Genomic DNA, 13,269 nt, shown 5'->3' with positions numbered 1-13,269 from the left:
TCAATTTGTGTTGAATCGGGGGTGATTCATGGATTCAACTGCAAACTGAATCACCCCTTAAATTAAGGGGCTGATTTGAGGCTGAATCAAATCAGCCCCGATTTGGTGCAAATCGATTTGCATGATTTAAGCTGCAATTTTGGCAGGCTTTCCCCCTTTGCTGATTGGCTTTCTAGCACTGGCTTCCAATTGGTTTGAGATCTCCTCACTTCTTGGTTGGCATGTTGTCATTCAAATCAAGTGTGGGCATGGGCAACTGTGCCACCATTTGCTGGGGGAGGGAGGGAGAAGGGAGAATGAACACTTTTTGAGGGTGGATTTCTTTTCTCAGCACCCAGTATATGCTGTGCTATTGCTGCTATAACTGTTTTATTGCATCTCAGATTAACAAAGGGGGAACAAAAACAGAGGTAATTTCAAAATGTATTCAAAGGGACAGGGAGGCAGAGAGAGCCCTTACATCAAGAGAGGAGGAAGGAATAAATGAAGTTATGAAGGAATCAATGAAGGTTTTATTTTCTCGGCATTGAATATAAGGTTTTCTTTTCTCAGCATTGAATATAATGCTATACAACCTATTGTATAGGTTGTTGTAACTTATAACTATCTGGTTTTGCTGGATCTCAGATTGGCAAAGGTAGAACTTGGGTTGGTTACCTTCCATCCTTCCTTGAACTGTGGTTTGGTTTGTTGTGGCGAGAAATGGACAGTGGCAGCTCAGCTCTGTGTGAGTGTGTAATATTGCTTTATTCAAGAGAGGAGAGCTGGTCTTGTGCTAGCAAGCATGACTTGTCCCCTTAGCTAAGCAGGGTTTGTCTTGGTTGCATATGAATGGGAGACTAGAAGTGTTAGCACTGTAAGATATTCCCCTGAGGGGATGGAGCCGCTCTGGGAAGAGCGGAAGGTTCCAAGTTCCCTTCCTGGCTTCTCCAAGATAGGGCTGAGAGAGATTCCTGCCTGCAACCTTGGAGAAGCTGCTGCCAGTCTGTGAAGACAATACTGAGCTAGATAGGCCAATGGTCTGACTCAGTATATGGCACCTTCCTATGTCTCTATGTTCTTGGTTGTTGTGATGAGCTTCATGTCTGACCTTGTGCTTCATTCACTGCTGTAGTCTGCTCTTGCAATCCGCATTGCAAACTCACTCAATCAAAATGTGGCTGAAGATGCTGTAGTTGAATCTATGGCTACACTTGCTGGCTGCAAATGGTGCTACTGTGCTGTGGCAGCTGTTGCAAGTAAGGAAAGAGTCAGAATATTGTGTGAGAGAAACTTGTGCCAATGATGTTACTGCAGCGCAGGCACTGTGGCTGGCAATGTGTTCTGGGTCAGCGATCCCCCCCCCGCCACCATCTTTGGACTGTATGTTCTGTGTTGGAAGGGCCTGAATGTGCTGCTTCTGTTTTGCAGTGTTTTTCAAGGCAGGGTTGCAAAACGTGTGCAATCACACTTTGCTTGTTTCACTCATAGGGAACAATGGGGAACTCAAATAACCCCATTGTTCCCCTAGGGACACCAAAGTGGGTTGGGTGGTACAGTGTGATGGGTGCTACCTACCACAAAAGAAATGGGCAAGCAGGCGAACAATTAATCTAAACCCCCATAGGATCCTATGGGGTCCTTTTTAATCGCCCACTTGCCTATTTCTTTCATGGGCTAGGTGGTAGATAGCACACCTCATGACCTACCACCCAACCCACTTTGGTGTCCCCAGGACCTACCCATGGGGGAAAATCCCCATTGTTTCCTATGGGCAAATCATGGTTTTACTTTGTTGTGTTTTTGTTTTTTGTTTTTGGCAAATCTTCAATTTGATTTGTCAAGCAAGGGAATGACAAAGGTCAGCAATGGCCGGCTGATTCAACAAATTGATTCAAATTTTTGTGATTCGATTTAAAGTTGAATCAAATTGCAAAAATCAATTTGTGCACGTCTAATGTGAAACTCTGCTGAGGTTGGAATCTCAGATTTATCTCAGGCCATAAACTACCATGGTGTGGGTTCACACAATCACACTGATTTGGGTAATCCACATTAAAGCTAGACTCAAACGACTGTGTGAACCATACCACTACTTTCTGTGTAAAATAGTCTAGCTTTTTCTCCCATCACAGAAATTCAAAGAATTGTGTAAGATCAACTAGTTAAGTCCTAATTACTTATTTCCCCCATATAGCACATATTTGTTGCTTATTTCCAATTCCCAAAGGCACAGTTGGTATTGTGTTGCTAATTCCAAAATGCTGTTTCAGCAACATATTGCAGAAGATTTGTTGGAATATTAACTTATGTAGGCTTTAATAGCTTGGAGGTTGTTAGGAGCCTGTCAGTTTTCTTAGATCATGTCTGCACAACTCGTGACCTACCAAGCTCAATGCAACCTACATAGCATGGCAGCTGGCCAAGTGTATGACCGTCACACCCTGTTCTAGCAGAGATAGATAGAATTTTTTCCCCAGACATCAGATAGGATTTCCCCCCCAAGACCCTACAATAGATTACTGTTGGACTCAGTATTCCCTCTAACAGGGATTCCCAGATGTTGTTCACTACAACTCCCAGCATACTCAGCTGCAATGGCCTTTGGCTGGGGTTTATGGGAGTTGTAGTCAACAACATCTGGGAATTCCTGTTAGAGGGAACACTGGTTGGACTGTGTTTGGCTTGGTGGGTCACAAATTGTGCAGGCCTGCTTAATATAGGCACAGATGAATCCAGTATCTGAAACATGAAAGGTACTTTCTATAATCAGAAAAAGACATCTTCATTAAAAGTATTTTACGGCTAGATTCTTAATCATATAATGTTGTTTAGATATCCAGGTGTATATTTAATGTTTCTTAGTGCTATATATGATATAAGGAATAGTGTCTTACGGTTTGCTTCTCCATTCCAATGATTGCTTGTGTGAATGCCTGATCCATCTATTGAGGTGAATGGAGAAAATGAGGGGTCCTGCATGTGCAGGTGATCTCTGTGCATTTTACAGGAAACACAGGGTAACAAAGACTTCATCTAACATTTTATCTGTTTGCATTTATTCAGTAATCCAAAAACATTCAATTTGAGTACTGAGATGGTTTCATATTTCACTCATGCTCTAAAAAGAACCAAAACTGCAAGTCAGAGTGACCATTTTGACTTGTGCACCATGTAAGCTGTAAAGACTTTGTATATTATGCAGGTTTTTAAAAATACACTCTTTGTACCCATACTTTGTCATGGACTTTCAGCTTGGGCTGGGGAGAGATATAGCTAAACAGAAATTCAACAGGTACAGCTTTTCTAATCACTTTTTAAAGATGCCCTGATGAATGTCTGCTTGATGCAGCTCTACAAGACATAATGCTTTCCCAAATGTGCAACCTACGTAGTAAATGTCCAGCTAAATTCATCAGGTCCCTGGTCTAGCCACAATTACTTCCCACAGATAACCTAATGGATTGCTGCCAGATGCAGCTGTACAAGATACTGTTCTTCCCCAAAACCTAATGAGCTAGTCAATGCCCTGGCAGAAATTGAAGACATGTAGCAGTTCTACATATCATTCCTGTAGGAACCTTCCTCTCCACCCCACTCACTTCAGGCTGCTGGCAATGAAAGGGCATTCTTGGCCTTCCATTGGAATGCCAGAGAGAGGAAAGATTGCTAGGATAGAACTCTTCCTAACTTTGTGCACTGTATTTAATTGCACTTCAGTGTATGACAGTTCAGAGTAAGAAGGTGGGCAGCATTCCTGCTTGCCTCAGAAGATGCTGGTACATTTCATCTCACAAAGAGAAAACAATTTCTATTTTTGGTGTGGAGATGATCAAGTTTGTGAATTATGTTTCCTCCTTTTATTTGGCATGGCTCTAAATCAGGCCTGCACAACATGAGGCCCGGAGGCCGGATCCAGCCCACGGGGACTTTTTTGCCGGCCCCAGGGCTGGCCCAAAGTATTGTGGTGCTTGAGGTAAGTTGCAAAATGCTGCCTTGCCCCAGGGACTTGGTGGGGGTCAGCCCCTTTTCAAAACTGACCTTTAAAGGCGTTGAAAGTACATGGGGGACAAGAAAGAGGAACGGTTTCTAGGAGCCTCCTCTTCCCTCCTCATGTTGTAGGTAACTAATACTTGCTTTCATCATCATCATCATCATCATCATCATCATCATCATCATTATTATTATAAAAAAGATTTATACCGCCATTCCAAAAGGCTTGTAATTGCTTTCATTAATATTTTAAATAATTTTAATGTAATCATTAATGTGCTGAAAATTTACCTCAGCCCGTGCCTACCAAGTCATGGTTGGTTCCGGCCCACCAGGGTATTTGACTTGTGCACCCCTGCTCTAAATGAACTAGCTGCTGACCTTGTTGATAAATGTTTTCTTCTGGCCTTTCACTTCTACTTCAAGATGTCACCTCAGTTTGCTTTGTTCTTGAACATAATTAAAATATAGCTTATTACTATATCAGGTACCATAGTTTTCTTTGCTAAGAATACTTAGCAAAATATATGGTAACTAGCTGAACCTGCACAGAGCATCTGTGCGCTCTTTGGGGCTGGTGGTTCCCCCCTCCCTTCCACTTTCTGCCCCAGTCTTCTCAGCTTTTTGTCCCCAGCTGCCACCGGCACTTTCCTTCCTGGCCGGGCACAGTTCCGCCGCCCGCCTAGCCAGGCTGCTCTCAGTGGCGTGGCTCTACCAACGCCTCCTCTTCCTGGCGGCCCAGCCGCCTCCCCGGACAAAATCCCCAGCCGTGTTGCTGCTGCTTTGAGTGGCCTTGCAAGGACCCCTACCACACTGCTGCTGTCATGCAGGAGGGAGAAAACATTAGCCCATAAAGAGAAAGGAGGAGGAAGGGTACACTTGTTTATAGAAGTGCCAGAGTGCTCCTAGAATCTACTTATGAAGCAGCTAAAGGCAGAATTGGGAAGTTAGTCTCCAGGACATACCCCTCCCAATTTTGTCTTGCCTATCCTCAGTGGACAAAATTGCTGATCTGCATCCTTAGTTGATTTTAATGTGTTATTTTGGGGACCTCAGAGGCTAATAACAGGAAATACTGGATTGATGTCTTTCCCCAAAGCAACACAGGATTATGCTTCAGCACATACCTTAATTTAAAATATATATATTTTAAAAAGCTTTTTTATTATACTTCTGTACCTCCTGATATGACATCTCTAGGCGAAGTACAAAATTTAAAACAATATTTAAAAATCAACACAGATTAAAATACACAAACCAATAAAAACAATAGCATTAAACAATTATTAAAACAAATGTTATTAAAATTAATTTGAATTAAAAGCCTGTGAGAACAGGTGAATCTTGAGGGTCTTCCTAAAAACATACAGAGAGGAAGATGCTGTTATTTCAACAGGGAGCATATTCCAAAGCCAGCCACAGAAAAAGCCCAGTCCTGGGTTGCCACCAAATGAGCCAGTGGCAACTGTAACCAGACCTTTTCAGAAGATTGTAACAAATGGCAGAGTTCATGATAAAGGAGGCGCTCTCTAAAACAGCCTGGATCCAAGCCGTTAAGGGCTTTATAGGTAATAACCAGCACTTTGTATTACACCCGGAAACATATTGGCAAACAGTCCTATTCTTTTCAAACCAGTGTTATGTGGTCCCTTTGTCTGTCCCAGAGATCAATCAGGCTGCCGCATTCTGTACCAATTGGAATTTCTGGACTACATACAAAGGCAGCCCCACGTAGAATGCATTACAGTAGTCAAGCCTGGAGGTTACCTTCAGAAATGGATGTAGCTGACATATTATTTATTATTTCTCTGTGTAAGCCGCCTTGAGCCATTTTTGGAAGGGTGGTATAGAAATAGAATTAAATAATAGTAATAGTAATAGTAATAATAATAATGAACAGAGGGAAAATAACAAAAACAGAAGGAATAGAACTGCCCAATGGAAGCAAGATCAAGAATCTGGAAGAGAAAGAACCTTACAAATACTTGGGCATTCTCCAGGCTGATAACATCGCACACACTGAAGTGAAAAGAAAAATGGGAAGTGACTACATCAGGAGAGTTAGAAAAATCCTCAAGTCCAAACTCAATGGCGGGAACACCATACAAGCCATAAACACCTGGGCTATACCTGTTATCAGATACACTGCAGGAATAATAGACTGGACCCAGGAAGAGCTAGAGATGCTAGATCGTAAGACCAGGAAAATCATGACCAACAATCATGCTCTGCACCCCCGCAGTGATGTCGATAGGCTCTACCTCCCTCGCAGCTCGGGTGGAAGAGGAATGCTGCAAGTCCATCAAACAGTAGAGGAGGAGAAAAGAGGCCTTGAAGAATATATCAAGGACAGTGAAGAAGATGCACTTCAAATGGTCAAGAACGAGAAACTATTCAACACCAATGAAACAAAGCAGGCCTACAAGAAAGAACAAGTCAAGAACCGAGCAGAAAAATGGAAAAAGAAGCCACTGCATGGTCAATATTTGCACAATATAAGTGGAAAATCAGACATCACCAAGACCTGGCAATGGCTTAAGAATGGCAACTTGAAGAAAGAAACAGGGTTTAATACTGGCTGCACAAGAACAGGCACTAAGAACAAATGCAATAAGAGCAAAAGTCGAAAAATCCACCACAAACAGCAAGTGCCGCCTTTGTAAAGAAGCAGATGAAACCGTGGACCACCTAATCAGCTGTTGTAAAAAGATCGCACAGACTGACTACAAACAAAGGCATGACAAAGTAGCAGGGATGATACACTGGAACATCTGCAAAAAATACAAGCTACCTGTAGCCAAGAATTGGTGGGACCACAAAATTGAAAAAAATGAAGAAAATGAAGATGCAAAAATATTTTGGGACTTCCGACTACAAACAGACAAACATCTGCCACACAATACACCAGATATAACTGTAGTCGAGAAGAAAGAAAAACAAGTGAAAATAATCGACATAGCAATACCAGGGGATAGCAGAATAGAAGAAAAAGAAATAGAAAAAATCACCAAATGCAAAGATCTACAAATTGAAATTGAAAGGCTGTGGCAGAAAAAGACCAAACTAATCCCAGTGGTCATTGGCGCCCTGGGTGCAGTTCCAAAAGACCTTGAAGAGCACCTCAACACCATAGGGGCCACAGAAATCACCATCAGCCAATTACAAAAAGCAGCTTTACTGGGAACAGCCTATATTCTGCGACAATATCTATAACAATTGACAATAAAATTCTGGCATCCCAGGTCCTTGGGAAGGACTCAATGTCTGGATAAAACAAACCAGTCAATAACACCTGTCTGACTGTGTAAAATAAACAATAATAATATCAGCCAAAGCTGATAAAAAGCACTCCTGGCCACTGCCAGGGAGAGCTCTGGATCCAGGAGTACTGCCAACCTATGTACCTGATCTTTCAGGGGGCTTGTAACCCCCCCCCCAGAACAGGCACATCAAAATCATCTCAACCCTTCCCCTAACCGTAAGTACCTCAGTATTATTTGGATTCAATTTCAGTTTGTTATCCCTCATCTAACCCATTACCACCTTCAGGCAGGCATTTAGAGAAGATATGCCATTTCCTGATGATGTTGACATGGAGAAATAGATCTGGGTGTCATCTACATATTGATAACACCCCACACCAAACTTCCTGATAATCTTTCCCGGCACTTTTATGTAGATGTTAACAAAGCATTGGAGATCATATGGAGCCTTGTGGAACTCCACACTTTAGTTCTCACTTTGCAGAACAACAGTCTCCAAGCGATACCATCTGGAATCTACCAGAGAGGTAGGAACGGAATTACTATAAAACAGTGACACCCAATCCCACCTCCCTTAGGCAGTCCAGAATGATATCCTAGTCGATGGTATCAAAAGCCACAGAGAGATCCAAAAGGATCTGCAGAATCACACTCCCTCTGTCAATAGCCAGTTGAAGATAATCCATCAGGCTGACTAAGGCAGTCTCAACCACATAGCCCACATGGAAGCCAGTTTGAAATGGGACTAGATAATCTGCATCATCCAAAACTGCCTGGAGCTGAGAGGCCACCCTCACTCAATCAGCTTGCCCAATCATAGAAGACTGGAAACAGGTCTGTAATTAGCTAACTCCAAGGGATCCAATCCAGGTTTCTTCAAAAGTGGTCTAAATAGTCCTCTTAAGACAAGAAAGCATCCCTCCCTCCCTCAGAGAAGCATTTATAATATTTACCGGACCCTCTCTGATAATGATTACCAAATGAGGTAAGCCAGGCTGGGCAAGGGTGAAGAGGACAGGTTGTAGGATACACAGTCTGGAGTGCTTTGTCCACTTCCTCAGGAGTCACAAACTGAAAAAAACACATTTTTAGACACCCACACAGAGCATCTGTGTGCTCTTTGGGGCCGGCTACCTCTCCCCCCTGCCACCTGCCCCAGTCTCCGTCCGGGCCCAGGCTGCCGGATAAGAGTGCCGCCGTGATGGCCACCGCTACCTCGCCTCAGTGGCCGGGCCCACTGCCGCCTTACCTCTGTGGCCGGGCCCGCCTCAACCACCGTGGCCGGGCCGCCACCGCCTCACTTCTGTGGTCGCCTGGCAGGCCAATTCTCCTGGGTGTGCCTCAGCCAATCGGGCGCCTCCGCCGCCCATCCAATCAGCTGGGTCCCAGGATGCGCCTTCCAAGGCACACCCAGGAGAATTAATATAATAGATAAATAACAGAAAAAGCTAAAACATTGCAACAATTTAAAATTTTAAAACAATGTTAAAACTATCAAAACAGTATTTAATTAATTTAATTAATTAAAGCCTTGGTGATCAGATGTGTCTTTAAAGACTTTTTAAAAATTGTCAGAGATGGGGAGGCTCTTATTTCAGCAGAAAGCGCATTCCAAAGCTTTGGGGCATCAGCGGAGATGGCACGAGCTGGTGGCAACTGCAGACAGAACTGTCCTGATGATCTCAGTGGGTGGTGGGGTTCATGACGAAGAAGATATTCTCTTAAATACCCAGGGCTCAAGCCATTTAGGGCTTTATAGGTTATAACCAGCACCTTGTATTTTGCCTGGAAACTTATCGGCAGCCAGTGTAGTTCTTTCAGTACGGGAATAACATGGTCTCCCCAAGATGACCTAGTGACCAACCTGGCTGCCACATTCTGTAGCCAGGAAACTACAACTGTAGTTTCTGGACTACATACAAAAGCAGCCTCACATAGAGCACATTGCAGTAATCCAATCTGGAGGTTACCAGCATATGTACCACCACTCTAAGGCGTTCACAAGTTTGTGGATGTCCGCTCAGGTTGAATCATAAAGGCCCCACTCTGAATGCATGTGCACATACACTGCCTTGATACTGTCACCCGGAACAAAACTCATTCCATACAGAGATGGAAAAAATTAGAGGGACCACTGTGTACCACTTGTTCTGAGGTCATTTGTCTCAAGAAATGGACGCAGCTGGCGTATCAGCTAAAGCTGATAGAAGGCACTTCTAGCCACTGCCTCAACCTGGGACACCAGGGAGCGGCTTGGATCCAGAAGCACCCCCAGACTGCATACCTGTTCCATCTGGGGAAGTGTGACCCCATCCAGAACAGGCAGATCAAAAGTTTTGACGCCGCACAATGAGTACCTCTGTCTTATCTGGATTCAGCCTTAGTTTGTTATCCCTCATCCAGCCTATTACTGCCTCCAAGCAGACATTTAGGGAAGTTATGCCCTCTAGGGATGATGTTGACATGGAGAAGTAGATTTGGGTGTCATCAGCATACTTATAGCACCCTGCACCAAATCTCCTGATGATCTCTCCTTGTGGTTTCATGTAGTTTAAACATCAGAGACAACATGGAGCCCTGAGGGACACCATACAAAAGTTCAGATTTTGAAAAACAACAGTCTCCAAGGGACACCATCCGGAACCTGCCCATGAGGTAGGAGCGGAACCACTGCAAAGCAGTGCCTCCCACTTTCAACCCCCTCAGACGCTCCAGAAGGATACTAGGTTGATAGTATCAAAAGCTGCCGAGAAGTCCAAAAGGATCAATAGAGTCACACTTCCTCTGTCAATTCCAAATTGGAGATCATCCATCAGGATGACCAAGGCAGTCTCCACCCCATAGCCCGCCTGAAAGCCAGTTTGAAATGGGTCTCGATAATCAGTTTCCTCAAAGACCACCTGGAACTGGGAGGGCACCACCCTCTCAATTACCTTGCCCAGCCACGTAAGGTTGGAGATCGACCTGTAGTTGCTCAACTCTGAGAAAACCAAGTTGGGCTTCTTCAGAAGTAGTTTAATAATTGCCTCCTTAAGATAAGATAAGGAGGCATCCTGTCTTCCCTTAGAGAAGCATTTATAATCTCTACCAGGCTTTCTACAATACCCCCCACCCACCACATATTATAAGCCATGTTGGTCAAGGGTCAAGAGAACAGGTGGTAGGTTGCACCATTCTAATCAGCTTGTCCACATCCTCAGGAGTCACAAACTGGAACTGATCCAACTTAACGACACAAGAGGAGTTGCTAGATACCTCCACATCAGACACTGAAGTAATTGTGGAGACGGAATCTAAGTCAGCCCGACTACGAGAGATTTTTTTCCATTTCCAATTTTTTCCATTTCCATTTTTGTTTACTTACCCACCATTACCAAGCACAAGGTTCCTGGGCCAGGAGGCCTGGCCTTTGCCATCGTTAACCCCCTTTGGTGGTGACCCCTGAACTAAAGTTGGTGCAAATCTCTTGCGCCTCCAATCATGCAAGAGCATAATTGCAGATTTACTTTTTTAACTTCATGTGTCCGCCATCTTGGATTGGGGTGGATGTCGTCATTGCAAACTGCACTACTGAGGTGTCCCTGTGTGTCACTCATTACAGCTGTTCCAAATTTGGCTCAAATCGGCTAGACAGTCCTCAAGTTTGTGTACTTGTGCCTCAAAAGTTTATGCATCCGCCATCTTGGACCGGGATGGGTGACATAATCACAAACTATACCATTGAGATGTTGCTGTGTGTCACTCACTGCAACTGTACCCATTTTGGTTCAAATGGGTTAGGCAGTCCAAAAACTAGCCTGCTTGTGCCTCAGATGTTAACGTGGCTACCATCTTGAATTGGGGTAGATGACATCATCAGATGCTTTGCCATTGAGGTGTCCCTATGTGTCCCTTCAGCTGTAGCAAATTTGGTTCAAATTGGTTAAGTGGTTCACAGATTAGCCCACTTGTGCCTCAGATGTTCACGAGTCCACCATCTTGGATTGGGGTGGATGACATCACAAACTAAGCCATTGAAGTGTCCCTGCAACTCTACCCAATTAGGTTCTTATTGGTCCAGGCATTGTGAAGTTGATGTGGGGGAGGGAAACACGGATGCACACAGAATGCTGGGTGATCTCATAAGCCTACTGGAAAGTAGGCTAATAACAATTAAAGCTTTGATAATATGGAAGCCATTACAATGCTTCTGTTAATTTGTACCAATTAAAATACTAAAAATGATATTTTTAACTGGATACTTCATCATCATCATTTTCTATGTCTTTAATAGTTGTTTGAAACCCGGGGGTGGGGAGGTAGACATTAACTAGGACAAGCACTACATAACAATCACCTTCATATATAATTGGTTAATGTATGCAGTGCCACGTGGACAAAGCTACAGTGGATCTGTCCTCTTTGGCCATGCTTAGTAGCATCCAGAGAGCTATCTTACCCGCGGAGAGTAGAAGTGGATATTGCTGTGCATGAGTAAATCAATTAATACTTAAACGTCTACTTGTAGATCTGCTGAGGCACAAATGTGTGCACACTATCAGAATGTGCATCCATCTAGTCTAATTGGCTCCTGTGCAACTCCAGTAAAATAGATATAAACATACTTTCTTGCTCATCTTTTAGTACCAAAGGGAATCCCCATCAACTGACTAGTGCTGTTGCAAGAGACTTTCTACAGTCAAAATAGGCAAAGCGCAGTGCTGTTTTGCATACAACCACATTGAGATCAAAGTCTATACCTGTAAACAGTTGGTTCATCCTGAACTGAATTTAGCAACCCTGGGGAAAAACTGCAGTTCAGCAAAAGAAAGTTATTGACTTTGATTTAGTTCTTTGCATATTAATGGTTCATAAAAGAAATTGTGTTGCAAGAATGACCTGTGTCATGCAAATAAAGTAAAGCTGCAATTACGCTCTTGCATGGTTCGTATTCAAAGCAACAACAGAAATAGCTCCACTGGCTATATCCAGTTTAGAAAACGTGTGAAGTGAACTAATTAGACCACTAATACGCTGGACTGGTAATGCTCAATATATTTATAAGCCCACAAAACTTTAAATTTAAAAACGTTTCTTCCTGACACACATTTTCAGGCAGATAATGGTAGCAATAAGCCTAGAGTATTATACCAGTAAGGAATCATAATTACTTTCCTCATGAGATTATAAAGTATCATGGTATTCTGGATGTTTTTCCATGTCATTCTCTTTTTCAGGCTTAGAAAATACTTTACATTTTCTAACACAGATATCTATTTCTTGGTATGTTGTCTACACAAAATGCAGTGTGAGTCTTTTTCTCCTGCAAGTGCCCATTTTAAGCTGGCCCCGTTGGCCCTAACTCTTAAGTCTGGACATCTTGTTCTTCAAGGAACAATAGGTTGATTCTGTGCTTATTTTTCTAAAATGTTTCCTCTAGAGTTTCTCACATTCTCTTGGGCTCAGAGTACAAATTACGCGGAATTTTGCAATCCTTTTCTCTGCTGACTTTTTGCTTTTAAAACTCAAAGCAGCTCTGGGCTGCCTTGTTGAGCAGAAGGGCAGGTGGGGAGAGGCTTTTTCACTTATGGAGTGAAATGTATGGAGACACTAAAGTTCATCCTGGGCGCTTTCCAGATTAGACCCTGCAGCAGGGTCACGTCATATCTCGGAAGTGTGCTTCCACATTTCCTGCACTGTGACACTGCAGTCCCTACACTGACAGCAGGATGCCATTCACATTTCCAATGCCTTTTTTCAAATTTAATCATTGAGAAATAGAGCTAGGACATCATATATCCTAAAAAGTTTGCTGTAAAAAGGACTCTGTGCATGAGTACAGCCCTGGGAGTACACTCAGAAGTCCTGTCCCCACCGCTGACCCACTTAGACGGCCTCCTCCTGCTGTCCACAGTTTCAGCATTTGTTTGCAGGGATTATTTCTGTGATGCAGAACATTAGGGCGCTCCAGCAACCTGACCACAATGACAGCTTTTGTCTCTGCAGTAGACTGAGAGTACATTGGACTATACGCTGCCTAATAAAAATAAGAGGC

General features: G+C 43.3%; 2 protein-coding genes across 4 annotated transcripts in view; one reads left to right on the top strand and one right to left on the bottom strand.

Annotated features, from left to right (window-relative positions):
• ABTB2 (ankyrin repeat and BTB domain containing 2) overlaps positions 1–8,523 on the bottom strand; it is a 254,828-nt gene extending 246,305 nt beyond the window's left edge. Inside the window, exon 1 of the mRNA XM_053255235.1 lies at positions 8,485–8,523. The gene's annotated coding sequence lies outside the window, so the exon portion shown is untranslated. The remainder of the gene's footprint in view (positions 1–8,484) is intronic.
• Positions 1–13,269, top strand: part of CAT (catalase) — a 63,098-nt gene that overhangs the window by 18,861 nt on the left and 30,968 nt on the right. The window lies entirely within an intron of this gene.

Source organism: Hemicordylus capensis, chromosome 1 (assembly GCF_027244095.1).
Source record: "Hemicordylus capensis ecotype Gifberg chromosome 1, rHemCap1.1.pri, whole genome shotgun sequence".
In the NCBI taxonomy this organism is placed as follows: Eukaryota; Metazoa; Chordata; class Lepidosauria; order Squamata; family Cordylidae; genus Hemicordylus; species Hemicordylus capensis.
The sequence above is the reverse complement of the archived record's forward strand: the minus strand, read 5'-3'. Positions and strand labels throughout refer to the sequence as shown.